Source organism: Solanum stenotomum, chromosome 6 (assembly GCF_019186545.1).
Source record: "Solanum stenotomum isolate F172 chromosome 6, ASM1918654v1, whole genome shotgun sequence".
Classification (NCBI taxonomy): Eukaryota; Viridiplantae; Streptophyta; class Magnoliopsida; order Solanales; family Solanaceae; genus Solanum; species Solanum stenotomum.
Window position 1 is genome coordinate 33,376,028 of NC_064287.1, and position 6,416 is coordinate 33,382,443.

A 6,416-nucleotide genomic window follows, 5' to 3' on the forward strand; every position below is an offset into this window, starting at 1 on the left:
ATGACAAAGCCATTCTAAGAGAGCATGCAGCTGATGGATGAGGTGTCTAAGAATAATAGGGCATGGTACACCAGGGATGCAGAAGTAGGATATCTTGGGTTCACTTTTGAACTTTCAACTAAACAAAGAAAAAGAGAAGAAATGGATCAGGACATGTCACACACGAGGACCTAGATAGATCTACTCACGAAGCATATTGTTGCAAGTTCTGAAAAGGTAAATGTTGTAGGACCTCCAAACAGGTATAAAGATCAGGACATTGATCTAGATAAGGAGGCTAAATACTTGGGTAACCAAGGAGGTTTTCAGAATTATAACTCGGGAAACCAAGGTTACAATTTTGGAAATACAGGTCGAAACTACTCTAGAGAAGGATAGTATGACAAGCCAGCAAATATAGAGCAGGTAAACTGGCAGAACAGAGATAGGTACAAAAATGATCGCAGTGGTGTGTATGTGCCCTTAGGTAATAGAGACTGTGCAAGTGGTAGTTCCAGCGGGTCTAAGCTGGAAGACATGTTGGCTAAGGTGCTTCAAAAGGTTGAGTCAAGTGATGTAGGGGTGAAGGAGATGAAAGGTGATTTATCCAGTATGAGTCAACTGGTAGGCTCTTGCACTACCTCCATTAAGCAAATAGAGCAACAATTGGGGCAACTTTCAGCATCACTGAACCAAAGGAAGAATGGGTCACTACCAAGTGACACTATTAAGAATCCCAAGAAGGACAGGCATTGCATGGATATCGCCACTAGGAGTTGTAAGATTATTAATGACCTAATTTCTGCAGGTACTAAGCATGAACATGTATTGGAGCGAACCGAAAGAGAAGAGGTTGAAGCTGAACAGGTAGATGACTTGGAGGATGCTCAACCAATAGCAAAACTAGCAGGAGCAAAGGAAAAAGGAGTTGAAGGAACTATGCCTCTACAACATATACCAAGACCACCTTCTCCTTTCCCTCAAAGGCTTAAAAAGAAAGCCGAAGATAGGAAATTTGCTAAGTTCATCACCATGACAGCTATCAGTGAACATACCATTGGTGGAAGCTTTAGAGCAGATGCCAGGATATGCTAAGTTCATAAAGGACTTGGTCATAAAGAAAAGAGCTATAAGTATTGATTTTACTGACAATGTTCATCACTGCAGTGATATTGCTACCAGGTTTTCTGGTATAGAAGAAGGAGGATCCAGGTGCATTCACCATACCGTGCACCATCGAATCAATCAAATTTTGAAAAGCCATGTGTGACTTAGGGGCCAGTATAAACTTGATGTCACTGGCCATCTACAAGCAACTGGGGTTAGGAGTTCCAAAACCCACAACAATGAGGTTGATGATGGCAAATAGGTCGGTGAAGAGACATGTGGGCATCTTATGTGATGTGCTCGTAAAGGTGGACACTTTCATCTTTCCGAAAAACTTCATGATTTTGGATTGCGAAGTGGATTTTGAGGTTACCATAATTTTGGGAAGACCATTTCTGGCCACAGGACGAGCATTGGTAGATGTTGAGAGTGGAGAATTGAAATTCAGACTCAACAAGGAAGAGGTAAAGTCTAAAATTTGTAGGTCAATGAAACAGCTGCATGACATGAATGTGCTAGCTGCGATAGAGGCCTTCGATGAAGAAGAGATGGCAGCGACCATTGATGAGAGGCTGGTTGTTGAAACATTAGCAGCCGTATTGATGAATTTTGAAGTAGATTTCCGGACTGACTATGTGGAAACCATAAATGCTTTACAGGGTATGTGAGCACACTCTTATGCTCCAAACTAACTGGACCTGGATTTGAAAAATAGGCCAAGTCCTCCAGCAAAACCATTCATTGAGGAGCCGCCTATGCTGGAACTGAAACAATTACCCAGTCACCTGAGGTATGTATTTTTGGGCACTAACAACATTTTTCCTGTGATTTCGGCTGCAGATTTGAATGATAAACAGGTTCAAGCTGTGATCAAAGTGTTGATAAGGTATAAAAGGGCAATTGGGTGGACTATTGCTGACATCATCGAGATACCTCTGGGTATATGCACTCATAAGATCCAACTTGAGGAGGACTGCAGCCCAAGCATTGAACACTAGATAAGGTTAAATCCACTAATGCAAGAGGTGGTCAAAAAGGAGATCATCAAGTGGTTAGATACTGGGGTTGTGAACCCCATTTCTGATAGTCATTAGGTCAGCCCAGTGCAATGTGAGCCCAAAAAGGGTGGTATGACAGTGGTTGCAAATGTAAAAAATGAATTGATCCCGCAGAGACCAGTCACTGGATGGCAAGTGTGTACGGACTACATAAAACTGAACAAGTGGACCTTGAAGGGTCACTTCCCAATGCCATTTATGGACCAGATGCTTGACAGGTTGGCTGGAAAAGGGTGGTACTGTTTCCTAAATGGATACTCTGGCTACAACCAAATATCAATAGTTCCTGAAGATCAGGAAGAGACCAATTTTACATGTCCTTACGGGACCTTTGCATTTAAACACATGCCATTGGACTATGTAATGCACCAACAACTTTTCAGAGGTGTATGACGTCTATCTTCTCAGACATGGTGGAAGACACTCTGGAGGTATTCATGGATGACTTAGCAGTGGTAGGTGATACTTTTGATGACTATTTACTCAATCTTAGTAGGGCTTTACAGAGATGTGATTAACGTTTCAAAGACATTTCATCCAATTCATCAACGATCACTAGTCAGTATAAAACCCAACTAAATGAGTTGGGGTCGAATCCCACAGGGAGCAGTACATGTTTAAGATTCAATAGGGAAGTAAGAACATGATCATATCATCCATAAGAATAAAAATTATTGAATAAAGACATTATTCAAATTAGAGGATGGCACGAATGTAAAATGCGGGGTTTTGGTTTGAAATTATATACCATAAATAGTGGAAAATAATACGAAATAACAATGATGAGACAGGTTCTTGGGATGTGATTAGATTATAGACTAATATAGACAAAGTGGTAATTGCAACTATTAAAAAATAGCTAGATATTAGTGAGTAAGCTAGGCTATAGAGGAGATAAACTTTTTCTCAAAAAATTTACCCCGAATCAAGTTGATTTCTCTCGAACATCAACAAGCAAGCAAAATAAGAACATCCCACACCTTAGTCCATTCACTCTCTCAAGCTGAATGTGTGGGATTTGGTTTAGGATTCACTCTCTCGAGCTGAACCCATGTCAACCCATTACCCACAAACCATCAATCAATAAGTTTAGTTTTAAAACCTCTCTCTTGAGCAAGCCAAAAACACAAGGGTATAACTGCATTTGCAACAACAATTCTTAAATTAAACCACAATTAATGATTGAACTCACTTCTAAAGATCATTTAAACTAACAATACCCATAAACTAAATCAACCCATAATCACATAATCACTCCCCAAGAATTAGGGTTTTAGCTAGACATTATAAAAATGTAAAAACAAGTACCAAATTGATTATCCATCAACTGGGTAAGTGTAGATTCTTCCTTACAATGCTCCAATTCAAAGAATCTCAAAGACCCACTTCCAATTTCTCAAAAGTGAAAAGGTTCAATTCTTCAAAACTTAGGAAAAACTAGAGAAAATTGTCTCACCACTTCAAAACTCAAATTAGACTAAGATATTATGATATCAGATAGATATTAGATACTAAACCAAATGTTCAAAAACGTATTTATAGTCACCAAAAATGTGTTGCGAATAGACACTCGGTGAAGTAAGTCGGTGACTCGTCAAGTGGACTTGGTGATCACCAGGTTTGCTTTTATTCATTCTTTCAGCTCGTTTTGTTCCTTTTTGCAAATTAGTGTCCTTTCTTTGTTTCTCAATCCATATACCTAGAAATCAAAGGTTTTACATATGTTATTGACACAAAATAAGCATTTGAGGACACTAAATATATATAAATACTGCCCCAAATGAGTCCAAATCTCAAACTCATCAAGATGCAAGGAGTCCAATCTAGTGTTGTATTGGGAGAAGAGCCATTTCATGGTCAAGGAAGGTATATTCATTGGTCACAAGGTGTCACAAAAGGGGTTAGAGGTCGACAAGGCCAAAATTGAGATGATTGAAAAGTTGCCTCCGCCTATTTGTGTGAATGGTGTTCGAAGTTTTTTAGGACATGACAGATTTTATAGGCATTTCATCAAGGACTTCTCAAAAATTGCACATCCCTTGTGCAAGCTTTTGGAGAAGGAGGTGAAATTTGCTTTTGATGAGGCATGTATAAAAGCCTTTGAATGCTTGAAGGAGAAGATGATTTCTGCTCCAGTGATCATTGACCCAGATTAGGCTGAGCCCTTTGAGGTAATGTACGATGCTAGTGGTACTGCCCTAGGAGTTGTGTTGGGGTAGAAGCGCAACACGATGTTCCATCCGATCTATTATGCTAGCAAGTCACTAAATAGAGCACAACAAAACTACACAGTCACTGAACATGAACTACTGGCTGTGGTGTCTTCTTTCGAGAAATTCAGAGCTTACTTGTTGGGTACTAGAGTGATAGTCCACACGGATCATGCAGCTATGAGATACCTCGTGGCAAAGAAAGATGCCAAGCCAAGGTTGATCAGATGGGTGTTGCTGCTTCAGGAGTTTGATTTTGAGGTTAAGGATATGAGAGGTTGTGAAAACCAGGTGGCTGATCACTTGTCTAGGTTGGATGCTGAAAACAAGAGGAACTTGAGCTAGAAATCAATAATGCATTCCCGGATGAGCAGGTATTGGCTGCAACTCTTGATCTTATTCCTTGGTTTGTTGATTTTGCTAACTTTCTTGTTAGTGACTTGATGCATGAGGGCCTGACATTTCAGCAAAGGAAGAGGTTCTTGCATGATGTGGGTAAGTACTTTTGGGATGAACCTTATTTGTATAGGGTGTGTGCTGATAATATCATCAGGCGATGCAATTCTGAAGCTGAGATGTTGCACATTTTAGAGGCCTGTCACTCCTCTCTAGTGGGTGGCCATCATGGAGGCGCTCGGATAGCCCACAAGGTACTTCAGAGTGGGTACTATTAGCCTACAGTTCATCAGGATGCAATGGATATAATGAGGAGTTGTGATGTGTGCCAGTGGCGATGAGACATATCTCGGCGCCACGAGTTACCCATGACACCTATTATGGAGGTAGAGCTATTTGATGTGTGGGGAGTTGATTTCATGGGCCCACTTGTGAGCTCCTATGGGCATAAGTATGTATTGGTGGAAGTGGACTATGTGTCTAAATGGGTTGAGGCAGTTGTTTTGCCTGAGAATGATGACAAAAGTGTTGTTGGCTTTCTGAAGAGAATATCTTCTCAAGGTTTGGCATATCCAGAGCTATTATCAGTGATGGCGGTTCCCATTTTTGCAACAAGGTTTTCAGTGCTCTTCTGGAAAAATATGGGGTTAAACAACACAAGGTGGCAACACCTTATCACCCGTAGACTAGTGGCCAAGTGGAGGTATCCAATAGGGAAATAAAGGCGATTCTGGAAAAACAGTGAATGCCAACAGGACAGATTGGGCGCAAAAGTTAGATGATGCTCTATTAATATTTCTCCGTATCAATTGGTGTTTGGAAAGGCATGTCATTGTCCAGTTGCTTGAGCATAAGGCACTCTGGGATTTGAAGAAGCTGAATCTTAGTTGGAGTGAAACAACAAATTTGAGACTAGATCAGATCAATGAGATGGATGAGTTTCGCTTGAGAGGGTATGAGAAGTCTGCATTGTACAATCAGAGGATCAAGTTGTATCATGACAAGCATATTGAAAAACTAACCTTCACTCCTAGTGACTTGGAGTTACTCTTCAACTCCAGACTTCGTCTGTTTCTGGGAAAGTTGAGATCCAAATGGTCTGGACTTTTTAAGGTAACTCAGGTGTTCCAGTTGGGCGCTATTGAGCTTGAGAATAACAAGGGTAAGAGGTTCAAGGCTAATGGCCAGCGAATAAAGGCATACTTGGGTGTTCCCTAGGAAGTGAAAATAGTGGAGGAATGTACGCTTGATGTAACCTGCGTCGCACCTCGACGTTAAATTGTGCGCTGCTTGGGAGGCAACCCAAGACTGTAATTGTAATAGGTAGTATATATTTTATCATTTTTCTTCTTTATTTTATAGAGTCACTGTGTGTTGACATGTTCAGGAAGGACTTGGACTAAGAATTGCAGAACTGGGTGCATGAAGCCCTTCACAGGCAGCTTCATGGACCATGGTTGCCTTCAAGGGCAACTTCACGGTCTGTCACTAGCACCAACCTAGTATGGGAGCTACTGGAAATTGGTTCACGGAAGGGTTCACGGTCTGTCAGACGTTGTACGAACCATCTAGCCTCTCGTGAACCTCAGGTAAGTTACTTTGCTAAGTCATGTTCATAGACCACTACACGGACCATGGTGCCTTCGACGGGCCACTTCACAGTCCG